At 47.5% G+C, this 27,494-nt stretch overlaps 1 protein-coding gene across 4 annotated transcripts in view; it reads right to left on the reverse strand.

Moving 5' to 3' along the window:
* Positions 1 to 26,676, reverse strand: part of KCNJ1 (potassium inwardly rectifying channel subfamily J member 1) — a 33,219-nt gene extending 6,543 nt beyond the window's left edge. The window contains exons 1-2 of one of the 4 annotated variants that reach the window (XM_016184988.2): positions 26,507 to 26,676; positions 4,725 to 4,877 (exon numbers count right to left, since the gene is read on the reverse strand). The gene's annotated coding sequence lies outside the window, so the exon portion shown is untranslated. Of the gene's footprint in view, positions 1 to 4,724; positions 4,878 to 8,427; positions 9,019 to 14,202; positions 15,601 to 26,506 lie in introns of those variants that run through there. The other 3 variants (XM_060180174.1, XR_001601380.2, XR_001601381.2) reach the window with 3 other exon arrangements.
* Between the last annotated feature and the right edge of the window lie 818 nt (positions 26,677 to 27,494).

The raw sequence follows: 27,494 nt of genomic DNA on the forward strand, positions 1-27,494 counted from the left end.
ATGTTTTCTTCTTGAACCCCCTTTCCTCCCAATAATGCATTTGCATGTAACACCCACATCAGGCACACCTGCCCTTCATTTTAGGGGCGGGGGAGGGGGTGTCCTTGCTGTTTATGCTCACTGCTGACATTCAAAGAGCCAGCACAGAGGCCATGCTTTTTAAAAATATTTATTTATTTTCCCTTTTGTTGCCTTTGTCGTTTTTATTGTTGTTGTAGTTATTATTGTTATTGATGTCGTCATTGTTGTTGGATAGGACAGAGAGAAATGGAGAGAGGAGGGGAAGACAGAGATGGGGAGAGAAAGAGAGACACCTGCAGACCTGCTTCACCGCTTGTGAAGCGACTCCCCTGCAGGTGAGGAGCCGGGGTCTCGAACGGGAATCCTTACGCTTTGTGCCACCTGCGCTTAACCTGCTGCGCCACCGCCCGACTAGAGGCCATGCTTTTGCAGGTAGCTGCTGGAGAGTGAGCATTATGCATGGGGGTGGGGAGGCTCTTAAGAGCTTACCACACCCCTCCTCCCCACCACCAGCAGGCTCATCAGCAGTATGTCAAAGAGAGCAAAGATACATGGCTTTTATCATCTCTCTCTCTCTCTCTCTCTCTTTAATATTAACCACCGTAGTTATTGCCAGGCTCCATGCCCACACAATTCCACCATTCCTGGCAGCCATTTCTTCCCTTCTTTTTTCTGTTTGATAAAAGTTGGGGGCAGGGTAATGGGTGACACCCACAGTACTGCTCCGTCACTCATCAAGCTTCCCCTCCACAGGTGGAGCCCGGACACTTGCACCTGGGTCCTCGCCCGTGTGCTCTACAGCTGTGTTTATATATGGAGCAACGGAGGCGACCATGTCCCTCTGTAGATAAAAACCTGTGAGCCAGACTTCTCCCGGTTCATCCGCAAGGTCAGCTCCCTTCAGGACATGCCCAAGTGGTTAAGACTTCAGGCAGAGGTAGAAAAATGGAAATCCTGGGGCCTGAGAACAGGAGTCCAGTGATTCTCTAACAGTCCTTTTGTAACATTGGTGGAGAAGAAGCTCCAAAATCCATGTACAGGTAGCACTTTGTTTTAAGGTAAAAGTCAATTGCGTTAACAAACCTTTCCAAGGGCTCCCCCGTCTCCCGCACAGGTGAGGAACGGGGGCTTGAACCCAGGTCCTTATGCATGGTAACATGTGAACTAAGCTGCGTGTGCCACCACCCGGCCGGCCTTCCTGATTTCTATGAAAAATGATCAGGAACTACTGAAGGATGAAATCCAGCTGAATCCAGATCAGCCATGGAACCCTTAGTTCCCCAGCCCTCCCTTTCACACACACTGCAGGCAGAGGGCGCTGTTTCCCTTTCTGTTACTTATCCCCATCGCAGTGACCCAGATGATTGGCTCAATTAGGCAATTTGCTTGGTGTCAGTGTGCGCCCTTCCAGGAAACCAGCCCAGTCCTCCAGCCTGGGCTTGGTGCTACTAGCAGCTGTCCTGGCACCCTAACCAAGTCTCCACATTCTCCCGCTGGACACAAACACCTACAGAGAGCCCCAACCCCTGGTAAGATTGCTTTAATCCTGTTTGTATAGAGCAAAAAACAAAAACAAAAACATGAGCACCGTCCAAACCACAAAAATGATCACAAATCCCTCTCTTCTGGCTGTCACCAGTGGCCATTCTTACTGCATTTTGCCCCCCAAATAACTTGAGCCTGCTCTTCTTTGGGATAATAATGTTTCTGGGCATGCGTAAAAAAGAATTGCCGCCACTTCCTGGTAAACCAACACCCTCAGAGCAAAGTATTACTACCTTACATCGTCCCCACAGCACCTAAATCCAGTCCAGATTTGTCTTCTCTAACCCTCTCTCAGTAAACCTTGCCCCCTCCTCCCCCCACCTGCCCCATAGCTCTCTTGTGTGTTTTTAACCATTTGTAAAATACAAACTAATGGGGCAGGGTGGTGGTGCACCTGGTTGAGCACACATGTTACTGTGCAAAAGGACCCAGGTTTGTGCCCCCGGTCCCCACCTGCAGGGGGAAAGCTTTGCGAGTGATGAAGCAGGTCTGCAGGTGTCTCTTTGTCTCTCTCCCTCTCTGTCTCCCCTCCTCCTCTCAATTTCTGGCTGTCTCTATCCAATAAATAAATAAAGATAATTATAGAAAAAGAAACACAAGCACTTAAAAATAAAATAAAATACCAACTAGTGAGTCATGGAGATAGCATAGTGGTTATGCCACAGAATTTCATACCTGAGATTCCAAGGTCCCAGGTTCACTTCCCAGCACCACCATAAGCCAGAGCTGACCAGTGCTCTAGTTAATTTAAAATAAAAAGAGAAAGAATGAGAATGAATTCAAAGAAAAAGAAAATCAGGTGAGAACCAAGGCCCAGTGCAAACCCTGGCAGAATAAATTAATTAATAAATACTTGTCCAACTACAGGATTGCTCCTGGCCTCTAGCTGGAAGCATAGATGCCACCAAAAGGCAAAAGGACACAGAGAGTAAGAGCCACAATGACTAAAAGGTCACAAAAGCCATTATATAAACCAGTAGGTAAAAAGCAACTTCATCCCACTACTTCCATATACACAAGTATGTTTTTGTAGTCAATGAAATAACAAAATTAAATACAGAAAAAGTAATCAAAAGAAGGTGAAAATTTCAACTTTCTTTTTTCTTTTGATGGGGAGGGAGACTATTGCACAAACCCCACCATTAGTGGAGTTTCTTCTAATGTCTTGGTGCTCCCATGTGGTGCTGGGGCAAAGCCTTTGCTCTACCTGGTGACCCATCTCCTAGCTTCCAAATCCAAGGTTTAAATTCTACCAAATTTGCTTGTTCAGCAGGACCACTGTCACCTTAAGATAATTATGCTCTCTAGCACAAGGACCTGTATCTCTTCAGAGAAACTTGACTGGTTCCCCAGAAGAAATACCCAGGGATGCGTTGCTCCTCTAGGCTGTCTGATGAAGGAAGTTTGACCCCTGCAACATGTTCTCAGGCCCTGGCCAGTCTATGCTGGCAGCCTGTGTTTGTGGTGTGCTGGGAAACCACACTGGAAGCTGGATGTTTCTTCCATGTGCATTTTGAATATTGTTCTCTTACCCCTTACTACAATGGTTTCTTAACAATTATGGAACTATCTCTGCTGTGCAGAGAAGGACTGGAAAGGGATACTCCATCTCTGCCTGGGTCAGAGCAGAGCATTCTGGGGGCTGGGGCTGGGGCTGGGGCTGGAGTGGAGGGAGAGAGCCCTAGAAAACAGGAGAAACGTGCTTGGACTTTCCTACTTAGCTTTTATCCCAAGCAGATTTTCTAAGAATTCTCTTCTAGACTGCAGGGAGTCCTGCTCTTAGCCATGAGAAGGCATTGCTGAGTTGAGTGGGCTGAGTAAGCTACTGTGAACTGTGTAGACCGAGGAATGAACCAAGAAGCATAGCACAGAATGAAGAGAAAGACCAGGGCACAGGAAACTCTTTAAACCCGTGAGAGGGCAATTAAGGGGCAGTAGAAGGCTTCAGCCTCCTGCTCTCAGCTCCCAGAGAGCACTCTGTGCGAATAGCGCCGTCTAGAGCTCAGTGCGAGTGGTGTCCTCTGGAGGTTTAAAATTCTGAGCCTTGGACAGTCTGCTGCGCGACCCAAACACAAAGGAGTCCCCTGTGCACATTATCACATTTAATTGTTGTGTTAGCCCTGGGAGGAAGAGAACTGCAACTCAAAGAAGTTAAAGAAGCATTTAGAGGGAGCCAGGTATCATGCCTGGGATGACCGAGGCCAGAGTTACCAAGACAAGAAAACTCCTATTTGAGGCCCAGCCTGCCTCCTGTCTCTATTTCACATAGAAATGGGCAAATCATCTTTCTGAGGCTTCTCCCCCACCCTCCCTCGTGCCATTCCCCTCATATTGGGAATACTCCCTGCCCTCCTCCCCCGCCCCCCTTCTCTTCATCACCCTGGCCCATTTCTTGATCTCAATTTTAAAGTCAATTCTCAAAAAAGCAACTTAACCACCAAATTCTCAAAGACAAAGGCATTCCCAACTTCCCCTGGATCTATTTAATGCAGGTCCTTCCCACCCCCTTAGGATATGAGTGTGTGCTTTACTTGCTACTTGTAGTTTCACAGTAATTTCATTACTTACATTGACTCTTATGCTGGTCAGCAGTGACCCCATCTCTCTCTTCCCTTGTTGCACCCCCAGCACCCACCTAGCCCTGTGCCAGGCACAGAGGAGAAACTCACTAAATTGATGTCAAGTGGTCATGAATGACTCAGAGGATTTGCTTTTCTTTTTTCTGTCTTTTTAAAAATATTTTTTATCTTTGTTTATTGCATAGAGACAGCCAGAAACTGAGAGGGAAGGGGGAGATAGAAAGGGAGAGAGACAAGACACCTACAGCACTGCTTCACCACTTGCAAAGCTTCCCCCCTGCTGGTACGGACCAGGGACTCAAACCTTAAGCATTGTAACGTGCACTTAGCCAGATGCACCGCCACTCAGCCCTGAGGATTTGCTTTTCCAAAGGGGCTGTGTGGAGGGTGACAGGGCCTAGTGCTAATTCGCAAACAGTGGGACTTGGTCTTGTAGCTTAGAAAGGGGAGCAGGTTGGCTTATGGAGGCTTTGCCTATTTGTCCTTGAGACCCTCCTGCATAGCCAAGACACCGCTCTCAGAACCTGGGGATTCCATGGGCGCATTTACTGAGAAGTAAATAAGCATCAAGCCACTTGCCTGTCTGCAGAGAGAATGATTTTCAGAGCTTCATGTATGAATGTAGAGGCAACAGAAGCCACTGGGTCTGGAAGCCCCTCTCCTGAGCTTGGAGTCGACCAAGTAGCCTTTGTCAGGACTTGGAGTGGGATTGAAGCACAGGGGGGAAGACACCTAGTAGGACAAAACACACATGGTTACTTTCTAGAGAGAGAATCAGCCTATACATAGTAGTCCTATACATCAGCCTATACATAGTAATCCTGGGCATAGTTTCAATCTGCCTGCTCCAGGAGCAGATGGAACCCTCAAAGCAGAAAAAGGTAGAGGGGTTGTTTCTACAGCCAGTAGAATCTGAGGATAATTCTAGTTCTCAGGTTTCAACCTTACACTTGACCTAGATTTGTAGAGCATTACTGTCTTAGTACGTGACTTCTTGTCTCTGATGCCTGGAAATTGACTGAAGACATTTATCCATAAGCTTTATTTGCCTCATTGTTGTTAAAATTTCGGAGGCTCTTGCTGGCCGGGCTAGCTTCACAGGCGGGTAACAGAGACGCGGAGACAACGGCTGGGCAGGGAAGCTGTATTTCTTTATTCAGGAACAACGATTCATAAACTAAGACAAACTAACCACCAAACAGAACTCTGCTGTCTCTTTGCGGCGGCACAAGCACTCTCTCTTACTCTCGAACTCAGGAACCCTCTCTTACTCTGGAACTCTGGAACCCTGGCGGGGTTCCTTGAGGCGGGGCCAAGCTGGCCGCGAAATTAACTGGACTGATCCAATTCTCTTGGCGGGGGAGGGCTAGAACAAACCAATGTAAAGCATACGACACCTCATAACTTCCTCATCCTGATTACCATTCAAAAGACATCCAGGGCCTGGACTGTAGCACACCCAACTGAGCGCACGTCACAGTGCACAAGGACCCAGGCACAAGCCGTCCGTCCCCACCTACAGGGAGGAAATTTTGTGAGCAGTGAAGCAGTGCTGTAGATCCCTTTTTCTTTCCTTCTCTATCTCCCTCTCCTCTCTCAATTTCTCTGTCTCTATCTAGGAAAAAGAGAAAGAAAGAAAGAAAGAAAGAAAGAAAGAAAGAAAGAAAGAGAGAGAGAAAGAAAGACCACAGGGAGCTAGAAGGGTCAGACCAATAACAGGGTCTCTGCTCACATAATAAATAGGACATTGAATAAACATTTCAATTCTTTTATTAAGCCCTAGTGTCATTTGAGGTGGGTGGCTCATGAAAGAAAGAAAGAAAGAAAGAAAGAAAGAAAGAAAGAAAGGGAGATAGAGGATGGAAGGAAGGAAGGAAGGGGGAAAGAAAGAAAGAAAAAAGAAAGGGAGAATAAAGGATATTTTAAAAGATAAAGAAAGGTTTAGAAAAAAAGAAGTCCATGCAATGAAAATATCATGGTGCATGTCTAGATAAATAATCTTATATTGAAATCAATAAATGGTGTCCTCAAAAGAAGGTATGTGAACAGAAGTCTCACACGGTAGGGCACACTATACATACCTAAGTGCATTAGCTATGTAAAGGAGTCTTTTGCTGAATTATTTTAGAAAGTGAAGAATGATTTTTCAAATAAAATAATCTTCTCACTGTTTATCTTGTATGTTTTTGTTGGGAGGGATTGCTTTTCCAAAAGCCAGACAAATCTATAATAAAACTATTTTAAACCTCTTCTCATGAGCCACCCACCTCAAATGACACTAGGGCTTAATAAAAGAATCAAAATGTTTACTCAATGTCCTATTTATTATGTGAGCAGAGACCCTGTTATTGGTCTGACCCTTCTAGCTCCCTGTGGTTTGGGTTGGGATTATTACAACTCAGTCTTTCCACTCCCCAAAACAAATGAAGTTGGCATTAACTGGAGAGTTTAAATACTACTGTGTGTCTGCACCAAGAAAGTAGATTTTGTTTTTAAGAAAAGCTGTAAGGTTCTAAATCCTGACAATGTATGAAGTAGATGACTCATTCAACTAAAGCCTGGAGAATGGGGGTTGGGGAGCTAGCACTCAGGGTGCTGTATCCTCTTGCCCCCATGCCCCAGCTTTGATAGGTCTACAGAGCAGAAGGTACAAAAAGCCAGGCTCCAGAATTTGGAGGGGTGTTCTGGATTCCTTCTAGCTCCATATTCTAGCTCCACCTTGAAGGTTCCCTGTGACTACACCCATCAGGCCAGCTTTGCAAATTTGTGGAACTTGAATGGGGAGCCTGTCATTTACTAGCTGTGACCTAACACCAGGCACAGCATGAGCTTCCACTGTATCCACTTTCCCATCACGAAAATGCAGAGAGTTGGCAGGGAAGGTGGCTCAGCAGACAAAGAAGCAGACCTGCATATGCAATGTCCTGAGTTCAATCCCTGGAACTACATAGGCCAGAGTGATGCTCTGACTCTCTCCCTCTCTCAGAATGAATGAATGAATGAATGAATGAATGAATGAACAGAAACAGGGACAGTCACAGCTATCCCTCAGATGGATATAAAGAGCTTAGAGGACACTTGGAGAGGAAAAGTGATGACCCTATTAGCAGACATGCCTGTCACACAGTGAAAGAAAGACCCAGTCATGCCACTGTCTGTGCTGGTTTTCACTCTGGGCTTTTCTGCACCAGTGTCCAGGCTGCAAATGCATAGAGCTCCCCAGAAAGGTGATGGCAAGGGCATGACTCTAGGAGAAACCAGAGAGCCATGGATTTGCTGGAGAGCCAGCATTCCTGTTGATTCCATTGCACTGCCCTGGAGACCTCCTGAAGGTCAATGATTACCAGGTTTGGCTCGGGCTCTGCCCAGCCTTTCCGACTGACATTAATGGGGCGGCACGTCACCTGCCCTCCCGTGTCCAAGTGCTTTCTGGGAAAGCCCTGGGGGCAGCCTCAGTGACCCTGCTGTTCCACGCCAGAGAGCTGTCCTTGTATCCAGGCTGGGTTCCTCCCTGGGGCGGGGAGGCACTTCCTATCACCATGTTGAGCCACCCAAGGGAGCTGTCTCAAAACAAACTCCCCCACACCTGGCAGCTGTTCACAAGGCTCATGAGCTGCTCTTCGACCATCTTCCAATATTTCTTTACTTTTTCAAATATATATACATACATTTATTATTGGATAGAGACAGAGAAATTGAGAGGGGAGAGGGAGACAGAGAGAGAAGGAGACAGAGAGACACCTATAGCCCTGCTTCACCACTCATGAAGCTTTCCCCTAGCATGTGGGGACCAGGGGCTGGAACCTGGGTCCTTGTGCACTGTAATGTGTGCGCTTAAACAATTGTGCCACTTTCTGGCCCCTCAATGTTTTTTTTTTCCTTAAATATTGTGTTAATTTATTCTGTTGAAAGAGAGATGCAGATAGATAGATAGATAGATAGATAGATAGATAGATAGATAGATAGAAAGATAGAAAGATAGAAAGATAGATAGATAGATAGATAAAGAGCTGTCTCTGCTCAGCTCTGCCTTATGGTGGTGTGTTGGGGATTGAGCCTAGAACCTCAAAACCTCAGGTATAAGAATATTTTGCGTAACCATTATGTTGTTCCCCCAGTCTTATTTATTTATTTTAGTGAGAGAGATAAGAAAGAAAGAGACAGAGACCAAAGCACTGCTCAGCTCTGATTTATGGTGGTGCTGGGGATTGAACCTGGGACTTCAGAACCTCAGGCATGAAAGTCTTTTGCAGAACCATTATGCTATCTCCTCAGCCCTCACCCACAATGTCTTGAGTGGCTCTTGTCCAAGTCTTGATCCAGCCACTGAATGAGGGTGAGTGGGAGAAGGCACACATGCCCCCTGATATCAGAGTCCTCCCTGGGCAGGGCAGACATAGGACCATTCCAAGAGCTACCTCACAGGTGAGCCCAGTGGAATCTAGGGCAGAGCAGCTGACGTACTTCCTCTCATTCCTTTCTCTGCTCTTCTTACTCAGGGCTGTGCAGAACGATCTGGAAAAGGTGAAGGGAAATTCCACTGGACTTGCCCTTCCATCACAATGTAGCCCAACCCACGAGAACTTAGCTGCCTCACAACCCTCACCTCAGCTCTCTGAGCTATGGGGTTTCCCAGTGAATAGTGATCTAAGTGCCTGTGAGCCATTATGGGGACTAGATGGCGAATGAGTGTCCCCCCCACACACATACACACACAAAAACTTGTCCTCAGCAGTTTATAAGCTGCAGGTTTCAGAATAGCCCCAAAGTGGAAGCAGCCAACTGCTCACCGACTGGTGAATTAATGGAACCACATGAGAGGTCCCACGGGACTGGGGGAAGCTCTGGTATTGTAGTATCCCTCCGTCTCTTTGTCTATCTGAATGAAGAAGTGCCCAGAGAGCAGTGAAGTCATGTGTCAAGAACCAGGCTGCACAAATAAAACATTAATATAACCCTTCTCCTTGCCTCAACTTTCTCCTTATTTTTCATTCCTACTACCCCACACACATCCAGGAGAGAAGACAGGGACAGGAAGCCTGAGTGAGATAGGCCTGCTGCTTTCTTGAGTGACAGCTGGGTGGAACCCTTGCTCAGGCCCCTCAGGGGAGTAGCAGAAAACCACCCACTGTGTGCGCCCCAAGACTAGCCCTTTCTCCTTTTTTATTTTAAATATTATGATTTATTTATTATTGGATAGAGACAGAAATTGAGAGGGTAGGGTGAGACAGAAAAGGAAAAAGACAGAGAGACAACTGCAGCCCTACTTCATCACTCATGAAGCTTTTCCCCTACAGGTGGGGGCCAAGGGCTTGAACCTGGGTCACTGTACACTATAATGTGTGCATTTAATCAGGTACACCACTTCCTGGCCCCGCTAACCCTTTCTCAAAGGCAAGGCTAGCTATCTTTGCTTCCAGAACTAAGGCTTCTATCAAGAACAAGAAGGGATGACCAAAAAAAAGGGGGGATGGTCAGGCCACTGTGTGTTTCCAGATGCCTCCTTCAGGTACCTCTGCATCTAGATGAGCATAGACCATAATGAGCTGTCTGATGTCATCCCACAGGACCAAAGCTGCAACTTGCTAAATGACATAAATCAGTGATGGGTGATGGTTTGAGAGGGAAGAAACTAAAGAACAGAGCCTGTCCCATATGAACATTATCCTACAAAAAAAAAAAAAAGACAGCTGGTCTGCCTGGGGAGAAAGGGTGGCTGGGCAGGTGCCCTGGAGTTTTCTGCCTTGAAAAACATGTGCTCCCAAGTGCAACTTGGACACTCACTCTTCTGCAGGTGACGCATGACTGAGCTGCTATCTGTGTCTCTGCGGAACTAATTTCCTGTTGTCTTCAACTAAGCATCAAATAGAATAAGCACTGTGGTACAGGAGGTGGCGCAGTGATAAAGTTTTGGACTCTCAAGCATGAGGTCCCAAGTTCGATTCCCGGCAGCACATGTGCCAGAGTGATGTCTGGTTCTTCCTCTCTCCTCCTATCTTTCTCATAAATTAAAAACAAAAAAACAGAGCAAGCACTGGCTCAAGGGGGTAGCTTGCCAGACTTATATACATGAGATCCTGAGTTCAATCCCTACCATCACATGATATGCCAGAGTGCTCTCTCTCTCTCTCTCTCTCTCTGCCCCTCCCTTCTTATATATCTCTAGTTCACTTGTGTTAATAAATAACTTTTAGGGAAAAAAACTGAAGGGAACTTCACTCAGGAAATTTAACAAACAACAAAGACCCTGGGGCTCGTTATGAATTTTATGAATTATTTATGTTCACTTTCTTCTGACTTTTTTTTTTATGTGTCTGTCTTACTGCTCAGCCCAGAACTAGATTAACTTCCTTCTCACCAAAGCTGATGATTCAGGGTTCACTTGTTTTGTCCTTCTGCACCCCAACCACACCCCCCAGTAGCTGTGGCCATTTTCAGCCAAGACTGTCTCCTCACACCCCTGGAGTTCTGGCAAGTTCATCTTGCAGAAGCTCCCTAAGCCACAAGGGGCTACATGCACCATCTGGAGAAAAGGATGAAAGGAAAATGACCAGGAATTATAAAAGAGATGAACAAGTGGACTTGACACTAAATAAGATGCCAGCTCTGGGTGCTGGGTGCTGGGTGGGGAGAGGTGTTTCTAGCTGTAGACAGCACTGAGACAGAGAACATTACTGCAGATGGCCGGTATATGGGGTTCACCAGGTGTCTCCAAGGCAGGAAATGAGTAAACTATCATGTGACGGAGACCTTGATTTAAATTCCCCTCCCGCGGTTACATGGTGGCACACTGGGTTAAGCACATACATGTTACAGTGCGCGTGGACCCAGGTTCAAGCCCCTGTGTCCCACCTACAGGGGGTAAGTTCCACAACTTGTGAAGCAGGGCTACAGGTGTCTCTCTGTCTCTTTCCCTCTGTATCTCCCCCCCCCTTCCCTCTCAATTTCTCTCTGTCTCTACCCAATAATAAAGAGAGAAAAATACTTTTTAAGAAAAACCCTGTCAAGGGAATGCTTTAAAAAATAAAATAAATAAACTCCAATCCTCAGGCCAGGGAGCTCGCTTGCCAGGTAGGACACATGCCTGTCCGTAAACATGAGGCTGGTTTATTAAGCCCATGCAAGGTCTCCTGGCTTTGAAGGAAGCTCTGATTCTGTGGTTTCTCTTCCTCTCCTCCCTATCTACCTAGTATATGTATCTACCTATTGATATCACCTGTCTGAGAGAATGGCAAACAATGATAAAAGAAACCCAGACAGTGCTACACCTGATTGAGAGTATGTCTTACAATGGTGCAAGGACCAGTGTTCAAGCCCTGGATCCCTATATAGAGGGGAAAAACTTGGCAAGTAGTGAAGCAATGTTGCAGATGTTTCTCTATAAATACCTCTCTATTTCCCCCTTCCCTCTTAATTTCTCTGCCTCTATCCAGTAAATAAAATTATATATATATATATATATATATATATATATATATATATATATATCCAGGGTTATTGCCAGGGCTCAGTGCCTGCACTATGAATCCACTGCTCCCGGAGGCCATTTTGTTGCCGTTGTTATTGTGGTTGTTATTACTGTTGTTGTTGGATAGGACAGAGAGAAATCAAGAGAGGAGGGAAAGACAGAGAGGGGGAGAGAAAGAAAGACACCTGCAGATCTGCTTCACTGCTTGTGAAGCGACCCCCTGCAAGTGGGGAGCCGGGGTCTTGAATGAGGGTCCTTACGCCGGTCATTGGGCTTTGTGCCATGTGCACTTAACCTGCTGCACTACTGCCCAGCCCCCAATGAAATACATTTTTAAAAGCAGACCAGGAATGGTGAAGCAGCTTAATCATAAGGCTCCTGGTGTCTCTCTCTTCCTTTCTTATATACAGAGAGAGAGAAGAGGGGAAGAGAGAGAGGAGAGGGAAAAGGAGTGAGAGAGAGAAGGGGGGGAGATATCACTCCTGCTTGTCAACAAGGCAAATTACATTGCTTCTCTGGAACCAATATCCCCCATAAACACGCTTGTTTTCCAACTCTGCTCACTGATAAGCAACGCCTACTGGCATTCAGTGGCAGGGACCCTAGCAGAGGATGCAGCACAAAGCCAGCTTCCTACCTTGCTTAGCCAGCAGGTGAGCCCTGATGGAGAAGTAACTTCAGGCTATTTGCAGCATCATTAACACCTGGGTCTGGATCAGGCTGGCACTGACTCAGTGGTTAAGTCCAATTTGCCTTCATGTGCTGCAGGGGAAGTGCAAGAGCCCTGAGGTAGGTAGTGCAGGGGAGAGGCCAGGGCCTGGAGGGTATTCTTCCATTTCCCTTCCCCAGTTCTCCCAACTCAACAGAAATGTTCCCCATCAGAACCTTGGGGACAGGGACAACTAAGGACCCCAGGTTGCTTTAAAGGGGACATGTGAAAGCCCTATGGGGAAAGTTTTGTTTATCTGACTGCTCAGGAGATATTAACAAAGGGAACTCAAAGGCTGCGGATCACAAAGAAAAAGATCGCCCAGAAATTGGTGAGATTTGATTAGATCACAGAGACCCAGTTGTGCCAGACCAGTTGAATTTCCTAGGCAGAAATTCCCTCCAGGGTCTGGTCTCTCCCCTGCACTACCTACCTCAGGGCTCTTGCACTCCCCCTGCAGCACATGCAAGCAATTTGAACTTGACCACTGAGTCAGTGCCAGCCCAATCCAGACCCAGTGAGGGGGACCAATCTCAGCCCAGAGGCAGATGGAGCACAGGCCCTCTTCCCCTAAGCCCTTCCCGGAAGTCCAGGCCACAGGGTTGCACCTCCACTCTGAATGATGGGGGTCTGACATTCTTGGGTTGAAATTCTCCTGGAAGATAACTTCCCTGGCACCCTCTTCCTTCCCTTCTTAGCACCAAACACAAGCTGTTAAATACTGATTTTGCTGAACACAGGTCTTCCTCAGCTCACATCCACCCACTCAGCAAAAGAAAACCATGATTAACTCTGATTCTCTTCTCTCCCTCAACCCCATGTCCAACCCATCAGCAAGCAATGTCTTCTCTCTCTCTCCCCTCCCCTTTCCCCTCCCCCTCCCCCTCCCCCTCTCCCTCTCCCTCTCTTTATCCTCTCTCTGTCTCCTCTCCCCATCACTCAAAGCCTATCTGTCTGCCTTCTTCTCTCCATTTCCATTGCTGCCACCACTGCCTTTGTCCTGGCCTCTCTAATTCCTTCCTGAGGCTGCAGACATTGCCAGCTTGGTGATCCCTGGGTTGTGTCTCCCTCTTTTCCCTTTGTGGAATGAGGATTAAGCCTATAGCTCAGATCAAGTTGCTGCCTTGCTTAAGCTCCTGTTGGCTTCCCTTTTTGCTCTGGCCTCTGGGGCCTATATAAGCCAAGTGCTGCTTGTAGCCCACCCCATGCACAGCCCCGGCTCCATCAGCCACACAGGGACTTCACATCAGCTGTGCCCTGCTCGGGGACTGCCTTGCTCTGCTATTCCTCTGGCTGCTTCTTCTGGACACAAGACTCAGCTGCATCATCACCTCTGCTCCGACGTCACCTCCTCCGAGGCTCCTTTCAGCAACCACTGTAAGGTAGCTCCTGTGACCTCAGTAGTTCTGCCAGTTCACGCTGCTGCAGCCTCTCCCTCTCACTGCCAGGCCACCTCTTCTTGTTCATTTACCTACTTACCTTCTGTTATTGCCTGTCTCCTCCGCTACTAGAAGACATACTCCAGGAAAGCAGCCTGTCTTGCTTTCTTCTGAGTCTCCAGCACCTAGATCCATTGTGGAAACTCTATAGACCTTTTTGTAATGAGAGGAAAAATCTCTGTCCTTGTCTGGATGAAATTGCAATAGTTGTGGGGATGTGGTCTGATCTGGTTGCAATTTTCTATCTGACACCACCTACTAAGTCCTAGAGTCTAAGTAAGTGGGAGGAGAGAGAGAGAGAGAGAGGCTATTTTCCTTTCAAGCTTAGGCTACCCACCTTGTCTCCTTGCCTACCCAGCTAGCCAAGTCAACATCTGCTGTGACACTGTGAAAACTGAGGCTAGTGAACTCAGTAGATAGCAGAGAGAGAAAGACAGAGAGAATGTGTGTGTGGGGAGATTTGCATCCATCCCTGGGCATTTTCTCCTTCAGCTTCTCCTTCTCCTTCTCCTTCTTCTTTTGCAGTGTGTAAGTGGTACTCTTGTCACCTGTATTTTAAATTCAAAATTGGGCGCGGAAACCGATGTCAGAAAGTTTGGGATTTCTGAGAACAAGTAGTCACAGTTGAAAAAAAAAAGCCACTCATTTTTGCACTTATTTACTTGGTTGAGGGTTTGCAAAAAGCAGTGACAGTGCTTAGGGAAACTGTGTAGGAAATTCAGGGACAGAGGACGGGGTGGACACTTTAGAGAGGCTCTGGGAAGTAGACAGAGAGGCAACGGGGCAGGTGAGGGCAGCTGAGAAGGAGGAAACAAGTAGATATGTGCTACCAGCTGTGACCTGGGAGGACCCCCCCCCCCCAGTGCTTGGGGAGGCCTGCCATATGACAGTGAGCCATGACTGAAAGATGTATAGGAGAAAGCAGTTCAGTAAGGCAGCTGCTCACAGCCATGTTTCCTTGGTGACTGGCCACTGCCAGAATGATTGGTGTATGTCTCTCTGACTCCAGTTAGTACCTGCTGAATGAGTGAATTGGTGAATGAATGGGACATACAAAGGTGACTTAACAATTCAATGCATGTGAGTAATGTTTTCTTTTTTTAATTTTTTTTATAGTTATTTATTTATTTTCCCTTTTGTTGCCCTTGTTGTTTTTTATTGTTGTTTTAGTTATTGTTGTTATTGATGTTGTCGTTGTTAGAAAGGACAGAGAGAAATGGAGAAAGGAGGGGAAGACAGAGAGGGGGAGAGAAAGAGAGACACCCCCAGACCTGCTTCACTGCTTGTGAAGCGACTCCCCTATAGGTAGGGAGCTGGGGGCTCGAACTGGGATCCTTATGCCGGTCCTTGCACTTTGCGCCACCTGCGCTTAACCCGCTGTGCTGCTGCCCGACTCCCGAGTAATGTTTTCTTGAATCTCATCTAGGCTAGGACAGTTTTACTTCTAATCCACAGAGCAGTCAACAATAACTAATGTTTACTGATCTTACGATGCCACTCCAGGCACTTAGCCTGTATAAACTCCAAAGACAATCTCTTCCTTACAAACCCCAGTAAATAGAGGAGAAAACTCCAAAACCAGAGCAACTGAATTACCGGTCCCAGTTTAAAAAGAGCAAAGAAGGTTGAGTCCAGCCTAGTGCAATGCACTCGCCTGGGTTAATGACTGAAGAACCTTATTCACCCGTCTTCCTTCTAGTGTGAGTTGCTGGGCCCTGGTGGATGGCTGGCAGCATATTCCCAATCAGGTCCCCACACCAGCCAGGCAGCCGGCTTCTTCTCTGTGACTGGAAGGGCTGGACTTTTCTTTGAAGGGCTGGGAGTGAAGGGTTGAAATGTCTGCAGGGGGGAAGGAACAGGCAACCAGCTGCTAGAGACTAAGACAGAACCTATTCCACTTACTCTCATAGTGACCAATGAAGTAGTTGTCATCATCTCTATTTTATAAGGAGGAGTTAGAGAGGTTGTTCCACTCATATGAGGAGACCCAGGACAAGTATCTGAGTCTTTCTGGATCACTCCACCACAAGAGCTAGGAAAGTTGGTCCCTAAGAAGGATGATTTCTGTCTGAATAAAGTAAGGGAGGAAAGGCAGGCAGTTCTGGGGCAATGACAGTTCCTCACATTCTGGTTCCTTCTTTATGTTTTTTTTTAAACTTATCTTTCCTTATTTTCCTTCTGTTGATAAATATGTACTGAGAGTTCATTACATGTTAGTTCCTCACCTAGGAGCTGGGCTTAGCTCAGGAACATGATTGATATTCAGGGAGGTGGAGAGGGCTGGAGAGATAATAGAAAGGAACCAAATAAACACAGTGATTAAAGATTGTGATAAGGGCTAGGAGAGCCACAGGGACCAGACTAGGGGTGACCTTGAAAGTACAGGGCACTGGGTGCCAGAACCGGTGAGGATAGCAGATGAAAGATGGCAGGTACTCAGACAGGGCAGCCTCAGTCTCTCCTCCCCATAGCAGCACCTACTGACTCCTGTGAGGCCTTACTTGGAGAGCTTTCGAACATCAAGAGGTTAGGAAGCATAGAGAGTTCTGGAAGGGGGCCTGCCTCCACCCTTGGAAACATAAATAATGGAATGTCTTTTCCATCTGTCAAATGACCACAGTAAGATTCACCTCCCAGAGTCATCATATAGAGTGTTGGGTGTAGGAAAATTCAGCTGGTGATTATCAAACTAAGAGTAACAGGAGACTGCAGTATAGGAACATTCGTTTAGGCACCAGTTCTTTGGTTTTTTTTTGTTTGTTTGTTTTGTTTTTTGCTGTGCCAGGGCTTTGTTCACAGCCCTCAGGCCAACATGTTTCTCTTTGTCAGAGAGAGAGAGAGAGAGAGAGAGAGAGAGAGAGGGAGAGAGAGGAACCACAGCATCAGTTTCCCCAAGATGCCATGGTATTTCCATGTGGTACCAGGATTCAGGTCTATGCTGTCACATGACAAGGCACATGCCATACCTGGTGACTTCTCTCTTTCCCCCAAGGGAGACTTTCTTCACACAAAGGACAATATGACCAGATAGACGGTCTCCACAGAAGATTCTTACCCATATCATACTGAAAATGCAAAATAAAAGTAATAACCATATGACTCAAGCAAATGTTGGACACATTTTATAAACTTCCTGATGTAGAATGAATAAAAGTGGAAATGAATGCACTTTAGAATGTTCTCCACTTAAAAACAAATGTAGGACTTGGGCTAAGAAAGGATTTCAAGTTCTGGGAATTTCTTTGCTGTTACTGTCAAGGCTTCCAGAAGGTTTTCTCTAAAGGAAAAGTGAAGGAGACACCAATTGGAATAATGAAAATCAGCTCACAGCCAGTGTAGGGGTGGGTCCTAGTGGTCCACATCAGTGTGACCAAGAGGCCTAGGGAGACAACCACCGGGGGCTTATCACAGCAGAGCAAGCAGGGAGCAGAGTGCAAGGAGAGCAGAGAGCTCTTCAGAACAGTGAGAACATGGAAACTCTGAAAGACAGGTGTGAGGTAGAAGAATGACCCACTGAGACCAGATGGTCCTGACTTCCCCTGACCAGCCTGTGCAGGTGAGGCTCGAGTTGCTGGCACCTGCCTAGAATATTTTGAGAAGCAAAGAAACCCTTCAGCAGGGTTATTTATTCAATATTTTATTTATTTATTTATTTATCTATCTATTTATTTGATAGAGTCAGAGAGAAATTGAGAGGGGAGTGGGAGATGGAGATAGGGAAGGACAGACACTTGCAGACCTGCTTCACTGCTTGTGAAACATCCCCCCCCCCCCTGCAAGTGGGGACTTGGGGCTTGAACCTGGGTCCTTGCACATTGTAATATGTGCACTTAACTTGGTGTGCCATGGTGCAGCCCCAGCAAGATTATATCTGTTCACTCCTAGGCAGGAGTGGTGCTGGCACACTTGCACCTTTCTGCGTGGTATTGTGTCTGTTGCCTCTTCACCCCCAGCCACAAGCAGGGCTAACAACTGGCTCCGCATCTGGTCTCCAACTACCCACAGAATGTGCCTGTCACTCACAGCATCTGTATCTAAAAGCCTGCCTGCCTGTAGCCTGGCTGTGGAGTCCCCATGGGGTGGTGGGTGGTAGGCAGCTCACCCACATGGCAAAGTCAGGAACTAGTGAGACACCAGCTTCTGCCAGTCTGTGACCTGCCATCCAGCTACCAGCAGAGGGGATGAGCAGGGGTCACTTGGGGATGGGTGGTCAGGGGCCTGGGTAGGGGCACGGCCCATCATAAGGTCTGGAGCATGTACACTGGAGCTTCTAGCACAGAGCCAGAGTCACGCAGGACTGAGGAGGCCAGAGCTGGGAGCAGTGGGTACAGAGGCAAACAGGGTGCTGAGGAGGAAGAACGTGCCTGACCTGGGACTCGGGCATCAATGAACTCCTGGGGACTTGGGCTTAGGCTGAAAGTAAGTTTGCAGGCTCACTTGTGGCCTCATGCAGGCAGCCTGGGTATCATTGGGAGCACACCTCTGCTGCTGAGGACCACTAGAGAGGGGACTCATGGGGGCTCACCTCTATGAAGTGAAAGGACAGCCATGCTGTCCTTTATTATTCATATATTTCTGGGAGGTGGGTTGCATCTGGGGACACTGTGAAGCACTGGAGCACAGGACTTGCAAGCATGAAGTCCTAAGTTTGATCCCCAGCACTGCATGTACCAGAGTGATGCTCTGGTTCTCACGTCCTCATTCAATTAAAAAAAAAAAAAAAACTTCAAAGGAGGGAGGTCCTAGAAAGCCCCCTTCCAGGGCCTTGGGACTGAAGACTGCTTCCATGAGCACTGAGTTAAGTCCTACCTGTTACCCACCTCCCAAAGTATCTCTTCTCAGCCCTGTGTCTCTGTGGCCAGCAGCTGACCCCTTGACCCATCACCCACCTCTACTCAGATCTGTTCCTGTTGAATCTATTCAACACCAAGCTTCTTCCTGATACTTAACCCAAATCCTCTAGGCTGAGGTTAGAATCCACCCGTCACTTCCAACCAAAGTGGGTGTGAGAGAGCCCGCCCCAGGGAAACAGGAAAGCAATCTGTCTCAAATGACAGCCTGATCCTGGCTCCTCTTCACTGCACTCAGGCTTGTGGTCAGAAACACACCCACTTGCTGGCCTGAGGGCCCATCTGTCACTCACAAGATCCTAGATGCCAGGGCAGCAGGCCCACTTACCTTCTATTCTCCGCACCCTCTCTGCTCTCAGCTCCAAACTACTTAAGAAAGCATTTCAGTAGGAAATCGGAACCTAGCTGAGTGCACACCTCACCATGTGCAGGGGCCTGGGTTTAAGCCCTCAGGCCTCACCTGCAGAGGGGAAGCATCACAAGCAATGCTACAGGTGTCTCTCTCTCTTTCTCCCTCACTATCTCCCTTTCCCTTTCAATTTCTCTGTCTCTATTAAAAAAGGGGGTAGGGGACTGATAACCACCAAGAGCAGGGAATTCATCATGCAGACACTAACCCCCCCCAATAACCTTCGTGGCAATTTTTTTAAAAAGGGGTGAGATGGATCCTCTGACTTAGTCCAGGTTTGGGCTCTGAGTTAGGGTCCCTCCTTGTCTGCCTCTGAGAGAACAGAGCAATGAGAGAGGTGACAGACTTCTCTCCTCAAGCACCCCCATGCCAGGGAGCTGCCTCAGACAGACACTGGGTCAAGCTGGCCCCTGGGAGCACACACCGCGTTCATGCCTATTTGTCTACACCTGTAGGATCCTAGAGCGAGATGGGAACTTCTGCAGCCTGGGGACTTTGTCTTCACATGTCAGAAAATCCAGCCACCGGTAGGCTTGCCACAGGTCTCTCAAAGGGGTCTTCTGGACATTCTGGGGGGCCTATCTCTGAATCCAAATGAAGCCCTCCCTCAGCAATTCAGCATCAGGGTACCCAGATCCCTGACATGGCCTGAAACAAGGCCTGGATGACTTTTCTTTCTCTCTGAACAGGTCATCATGTTGCTGGATTCCACCAAGCCAAGTTTCATGGGGTCTTTCCAGCAACAGTCATTCATAGTTTCCAAGTTCTAGGGAGCTTCTCAAGGACAAATAGCCAATCTGGATTGATCCAGAAATTTCCTCAGAATGTAATCAAGGGCACTGGAGCGTGGGTCTTCCCCAAGGGGTAGTCACCTGAGAGAGCTTTGGTTGCTCTAACCCAGCAAAGACCGTGTTAGCCTGTTCCTCTCTCTGCATATTTGAATCCACCACCTGAGGCTATATGACTGTGCATTGATAGTCCCTGGAAAATAAGATTCCTGAACTTCAGCCAAGCAACAGTGGCACTTGTGCAACTGGGAATGAGGAAGAGCCAAGGCCACTTGGGACTTGTAATTCAATGGAGATTCCTGGCTTATTCCTTGATGGTAGTTCAGAAAGAAGCATCTCTCGGTAGTATATGTGGGCGTTGTGTATCTAACTAGACAGCCACATCACAATGCCTGGTCACGTGGGATGAACACCTGCTCTGACAGACAGATGCTGGGGAGGAGGTTTATGACTCCAAAGCGATGCTGGATCAACTCAGATATATATATATATATATATTTTTTTTTTTTACTGGAAATTCTGGACCAGTCCTCTGGGCCTTGACCTCTGATTTGTGCAGTGGAGGAGCTGGGGTCGGTGGACCCTTGGTGTGACCTTTGAAAATTAGTTACAATTCTGTTTTGGTTTTGTTTGTTTGGTGTAATGATCGTAGGTTGAGTTTGATACAAATCCTAAGGGTCAAACATCTTTGTCTTCTGGATGCTCTTAGAGTTGCCCATCCTCTACTTCATTCTCGGATTCTTTCTGCGATTCTTCAGATAGAACCAGGGAGCTAGATGCACATGTAAGGGCACAGCTCCCTCTGTGTGTGTCTGGGTTCTGACAGGGCAATGGCACCAGTAGTGACACTCCTCTGAACGTCCTTCAAAAAGTGAACAAAGATGGCTAAAGATCTTTCCTTCTGGTGCAGAAAAATCTTGTCTCTTTTTTACATTTTTGCCACCAGAGTTACTGCTGGAGTTAAATGCCTGCAGAATTCCACCATTTGTCGTGGCCACTTAGTTTTTTTTTTTTTTTGCCTCCAGGGTTATCTCTGGGGCTCAGTGCCTACACTATGAATCCACTGCCCCTGGAGGCCATTTTTCCCATTTTGTTGCCCTTGTTGTTATTGTTGCCATTGCTGTTGTTGTTGTTGGGTAGGACAGAGAGAAATGGATAGAGGAGGGGAAGACAGAGAGGGGGAGAGAAAGATAGACACCCACAGAGCTGCTTCACTGCTTGTGAAGTTACTCCCCTGCAGGTGGGGAGCTGGAGGCTTGAACCAGGATCCTTACCCCAGTCCTTGAGCTTCGCACCATGTGCGCTTAACCCACTGTGCTACCACCGGCCCCCTTAAAAATATTTTATGTATTTACTAATGCATAAAAGGAAAGAGAGAGGGAGAGAAAGAGAGAGAGAGAGAGAGAGAGAGAGAGAGAACCAGGATATCACTCTGGCACATGTGATGATGAGGACTGAACTTAGCAACACACATCTGTAGGTTCATTGTTCTAGCCACTGTACTACCTTCCAGGCTGCTCTTTTTCTTCTTCTTCTTTTTAATATAGCAAGAAACAGAGAGAGATAGAGAAGGAGAAAGACAGAGAAGGAAAGAGACAGAGTGAATGAGTGAGACCTGAGCACTGCTCCATTGTTCGTGACACTTCTATCCTGTGGATGGGTATAAGGACTGGGGAGGGTTGCATTGGATCGACCTTCCCGTGGTGCATCCAGTGACATCTGCTATGCAACTCAGGCATCAAAGTTCGACATCCTCGAGGAAACACTCACAAAAGACATGTCTCTGATATCTGATTACTGTAAAAAATGGCGACTAATCCCTAGCACTGCAAAAAACGGTATCATCTGTTTTCCATCTACACCATGCCTCGGCCTCACGTGAGCTTAATGTGCAGCTTGGCGGTACGAGAATCCGGCATGAAGCCCAACCAGTCTATCTTGGCGTTACTCTCGATCGCACCCTGTCATTTCACAAACATCTCATAAAAACTGCAGCAAAGGTGGGCGCGAGGAATAACATCATTGCAAGTCTGGCCAGCTCCTCATGGGGCGCGAGCGCTTCCACACTACGATCATCATCTCTGGCATTATCCTATTCCACTGCAGAATACTGTGCCCCAGTATGGCTCCATAGCCCCCATGTCCACTTGGTTGATTCCAAATTATATTCCTCCATGAGGATAATTTCTGGAACCATCCGTTCCACCCTGGTTCCATGGCTGCCAGTTCTTAGCAACATCACCCCGCTAGATATTCGTTGGGATGCGGCATCATCTAAGTTCATTTCCCACGTCTATGCTCGACCGGACCTGCCAATATACGCGGATATCTTCGCCCACCCTGTCCAACGCTTGACGTCTCGTCACCCAATCTGGTCCCCTATGCCTACACTGAACTTCTCTGTTCCAGACTCTTGGAAATAGAGTTGGCAGTCAGCTGAGGTAAAGAACAAACACCTCATCACAGACCCCTGCAGGCGTCAACCCGGCTTTGACCTAGCTCGTTATGATTGGGCCCTCCTCAATCGCTATAGAACAGGCCATGGCCCGTGCGCCGCTATGTTCCATCACTGGGGAGCCAGAGACAACCCGAATTGCCCCTGCAGCTACAGACAGACTATGACCCACATAGTCAATGACTGCCACCTCTCCAGATTCAAAGGAGGTCTCAAAACTTTACATCAGACTCAACCTGACGCTGTTGACTGGCTACGGAAGAAGGGCAAATGCTAGAAGAAGAAGGACTGGGGACTTGAACCCAGGTCCTTTCACATAGTAACACATACATTGTACCAGGTGAAACACCAGCCCTCTCCCTCCACAGTCCCTGTCTCACCAGGGCCATTAACTCAGCTCTCTGTGGCCAAGAAGCCATAGCACGTGTACAAGGTTCAATGCAAACAGAATCTTCTTTTCCATTCAAAGCATGTTCATCACCTGGAATTCAGGGAAGTTTTCTGAATGGAGGTCAGCCAACTCTCAGGTTCCTGTTTCACAGCTACACATCATCCTAGCAGCTAATTTGCCACCAGATCTGCAGTCTACCACCTAGTAACGTCCTCAGTGGTTTCCCTCACAGGGATCTGACCCCAGCTTGAATCTACCGTGCTCTCTGCAGACAAAGTCACCTTTCTCAGATGTGCTGTGATCATACGTGGTTTCCTGCACCTTCAGCACATGACTGAGTGCCTTAGGAGATCTCCATCACCTGTGCTCGCTCCAGAGCTTGACTCATCTTTCCCAGTCCCTGTCCCTGCCACCCAGCCCCAGCTGTGCCAGTTTGAAAATCCCACGTCTCTGGATACAGTAAGCGCCACTCCCTTGCTCTGGAATGCCTTTACCTCTGCTCCACAAGCCCCCCTTCTGTCTATCTGGGGAGTCTAGGGACATTTTTCCATGAAATTTTCTGCAGGGAAGCAGCATATGCTTCTTGACCTTTTTTTCTTTTTCTTTCTTTTTTTTTTTTTTTTTTGTGTGTGTCACCAGGGTTATCACTGGGGCTTGGTGCCTGCAAGACTCCACCATTTCTGGTGGTCATTTCTTGATAGAGGGTAAGAGACAGGAAAAGATGAAAGGGACTGGGGAGACAGCATAATGGTTCTGCAAAAGACTCTCATGCCTGAGGCTCTGAGATCCCAGGTTCAATCCCCAGCACCACCATAAGCCAGAGCTGTGCAGTGCTCTGGTTTTTCTCTCTGTATGTCTCTCTCTCATTAAAATAAAATATAAATAAATAAATAAAAGAGATGAAGAGAGAGACACAGAGAGAAGAAACAGGGACCAGGTGGTGACGCACTTGGTCAAGCACACATGTTACAATGTGCAAAGACCCAGCTTCAAGCCCCCGGCTCCCACCTATGGGGGAAAGCTTTGTAAGTGGTGAAACACTACTGCTGGTGGTCTCTCTGTTTTTCTCCTTCTCTCTTGCCTCCTTCCTTCTTGATTTCTGAAAGAAAATAGATAATTGATTTCTATCAAATAGATAATTCTTTAAGAATTAAAAGAGACACCTGCAGCTCTGCTCCACTGTTCATGAAGCTTCCCCTCTGCAGGTAGGAAGTGAGTGTTTAAACCTGGGTCCTCATACATGGTAATGTGTGTGCATTACTGGGTGCACCACCACTGTACCCCAAATTTAATGATACCTTCATGACCCTTTTGCTGGGACAATTCTTATTCATCACATCTATCCTGCTAGCGTGTAATAGCCTCTTTCTGTACACACCCTGTTGGGTTCTAAGCACCATGAGACTGGGGGTTATTCAGTCATTTTTTAGAATCTAGCACGGTTTCCAGAATGCAGTGAGCACTCATGACATGTTCACTGAAAGGTGATGGGGAAAACCCAATGTGTGTCACAGTTATAAAGAAAAGGTAAATAGGGAGTCAAGCGGTAGTGCAGCGGGTTAAGCACACGTGGTGCAAAGTACAAGGACCTGTGTAAGGCTCCCAATTCGAGCCCCCAGCTTCACCACAGATGGTGAAGCAAGTCTGCAGGTGTCTATCTTTCTCTCTCCCTCTCTGTCTTCCCCCGCTCTCTCCATTTCTCTCTGTCCTATCCAGCAACAACAGCAATAACAACAATAATAATAACTACAACAATTTAAAAAAAGAAAAAGAGAAATAACAAAGAGAAGAAAGAGAATAATCATCCTTAACATCCTTAAGTTGGAGAACACACAGGAATGCACTGAGGGTAAAGCTCAGAATCAAACAATCCCAGAGAAGCCAAGAGAAAGAGTTTAGAAGCCTTTGAGCCACAGAAGTCCCCAGGCAGGTGACAGATGCAGCATGAGTCAAAGCATACTCCTTGGGAGATCACTAAGCTATGAACAAATCCAGGACAAACTTGCAGCCTGGACCAGAAAGTGGGGTGCAGAGAGGGGGTGGGGGGAGGGAAGAAGCATGCATGAGAATACCTGAACTTCAGCTCAGTGGTGCCAAGAGTGCTGGGTGATAGCAAGCATCCTGTTGCTCCATACAAACCACAATACAATAAAGTACAACCAAAAGCCACTGGTATCACAGCTCAAAGAACCATTCACAAGAACTTCACTCATTGTGCTGTTTTGCACAGTCAGCCCTGGGCCCACACAATGCCCTGTGTTCTTCCTCTTGCAAGGAAAGTCCCTCTTCAGGCCTAAAGTGTGCGTGTGTGTGTGTGTGTGTGTGTGTGTGTGTGTGTGTGTGTGTGTGTAAATCTTTCATTTATTTATTTATTTTATTATTTATTTATTCCCTTCTGTTGCCCTTGTTGTTTTATTGTTCAGGTTTTTGTTGTTGTCATTGTTGTTGGATAGGAGAGAAAGAAATGGAGAGAGGAGGGGAAGACAGAGAGGGAGAGAGAACTACAGACACCTACAGACCTGCTTCACCACTTGTGAAGCAACTCCCCTGCAGGTGGGGAGCCGGGGGCTCGAACCAGGATCCTTACGCCGGCCCTTGTGTTTTGCGCCATGTGAGCTTAACCCGCTGCACTACTGCCCGACTCCCTCATTTATTTATTTATTTATTAGATATAAACAGAGATTGAGAGGGAATGGGTAGATAGAAAGACACCTGCAACACTACTTCACCTCTTGTGAAGCGTTCCCCCATGGGTGGGGACTGGGAGTTTGAACCTCAGTCTTTGTTTATTGTAACTGTGAGTTCAACTGAGTACACCACTACCCAGGCCCCATATAAAGCTTTATTATGGCCCATGCCTGTCCAAAGCCTCCATGCCAGCTGCTTTGAGAACTTAAAGCTGACCTGGTGCATCAAGAGAGTGCACAGCAAGGTGATGTGAGCCCAGCTGCAACTGACACTTAGGTGTCCTTGTCTGCTGTCTCTTTACCACAGTGGCCGTGCTTTGCTGCATTTTGTCCACCTGGTGCGAAACGCAAGGACCGGCATAAGAATCTGGTTCAAGCTTCCAGCTCCCCACCTGTGGTGTGTGTGTGGGTGTCTCTTCACAGGCAGTGAAGCAGGTCTGCAAGTGTCTACCTCTCTCTCCTCCTCTCTGTCTTCCCCTCCTCTCTTAATTTCTCTCTGTCCTATCCAGCAATGATGACAGCAATAACAGTAATAATAATAACAACAACGATAAACAACAAGGGCAACAAAAGGGAAAAAATTGCCTCCAGGAAGAGTAGATTCATAGTAGTGGAGCACCTTCGGAGCTCCTCCTGTCCCAAAGTTTTGGGGAGCTGAACAAATGCTGAGAAATCCAAATGCATCCCCTCAACACTGCAGAAAATGAAAGGAAAGCAGCTGGGAGAAGTAAGAGGCTCACTAGCTCCTTTCCTGATAAGCCTTCCCCATCACAGACCTCACCAATACCTGTTTCCTGTACTATAAGATGCAAAAGGCCTGGGAGGGGTGGGTTCCTCAAGGTCTCCGCAGCTGAAGGGTAGCTCTCTCCATGTCTCTGCTATCCAGAGAAGACCCCATTGGAAACCAAGTGTGAGGTGACCCTAGACTTGAACTACCTCCCAGCCAGGCCTATGAATCAGCCTTGGGAGGAGAGGACAAAGCTGGCAACTCAGAGTCCAGAACCAGAGGCATCAATCAAGTGAGTTAAAAACGCACCTTTATCCCCCAGGAGTGCTGACCAGACCATGCAGATTGGATGTTAGTTAAAACAGAAGAAAGGCTAAATCCCACAAGGATGAACTCCTTCCTTCTACAAAGGGACACCATGGGGTTTTCTGTCCTTACCTCATGGATGGCAGAGACAAACTCAGTTTCTTTGTCCCCAAGAAAGTAGCTGGGTCCTTGATGGGAGTGCAGCTTTGTTTGTGCCTTGGGTTCAAGAGTTTGGGTGTCCTCCCTAAGAGTGCCTGGGGCCTTGGTGGCTTTTATGAGTCTGTGGGTCAGCTCAGACTGGCTGCCAGACACATCTGTATGCAACAGCTCGCAAAGGACACAGTTTACTTTAGAACCGGATCCAGCAAGTGTGGGCGGGGCCACTGAGGGGGCAGCCAAACTGAAGAAGGTGTCCTGGGGCTCCCTGGGTGAATGAAGGGAAGAGCTTGCTCTAGAATGGGGACCAGAAGATGAGCTTGGCCCAAGCCAAATAAGTCCCCATGCACCAGGTGCAAAGGATCCCAGAGAAGCTCCAAGGTTCCCAAGGTTCTCCCCCAAAGCGAACGCAGCCAGGCTAGCCCCAGCTTGCCCTTGGCCCATTCATCTGCCATGCTGGTCCCAGAGTCACAGGGACTGTTATTAAAGCACAAACGGAACAGTACATCAAACAGAGAGACAGGCCTTCTTCCCTAAGGGTGGCCCTGGAGAATGGGGGGGGGTGGAAATAAGAGGGGAAAGCTGCTAACTCTCCTGCAAGAAGTCTGTGTGAGGGGTGAGCATTGGACATCTCCCTGGCATTGAGCAAACCCTCCTGCAAACTGGAAAACCCTATAATGTCAGTGTCTGTCCTCCTCCCCAGTCCACCCCCCCCACCCAGTCACCAAGGAAGCCTGAACTGCCTTCCTCACCAGTGACACTCCTCTCAGTGTTCCTCCTGCCCTGTTGTCCTCCCCAGAGCAGCAGCAGCAACAGCAGTGCACCTGTGTGATTGGAGGAGGGTGTAGGGTTGATGCTTGGGATGCAAGAGCCAAGGGTCTGTACATAAGATGATGCTTCCAATTGGTCTTTGATTAGCATTTGCTATTTGGAGGAGTTTCTCCATGTTTTGTCCAGATTTTTC

The sequence above is a fragment of the Erinaceus europaeus genome, chromosome 20, assembly GCF_950295315.1.
Source record: "Erinaceus europaeus chromosome 20, mEriEur2.1, whole genome shotgun sequence".
Taxonomy (NCBI): domain Eukaryota; kingdom Metazoa; phylum Chordata; class Mammalia; order Eulipotyphla; family Erinaceidae; genus Erinaceus; species Erinaceus europaeus.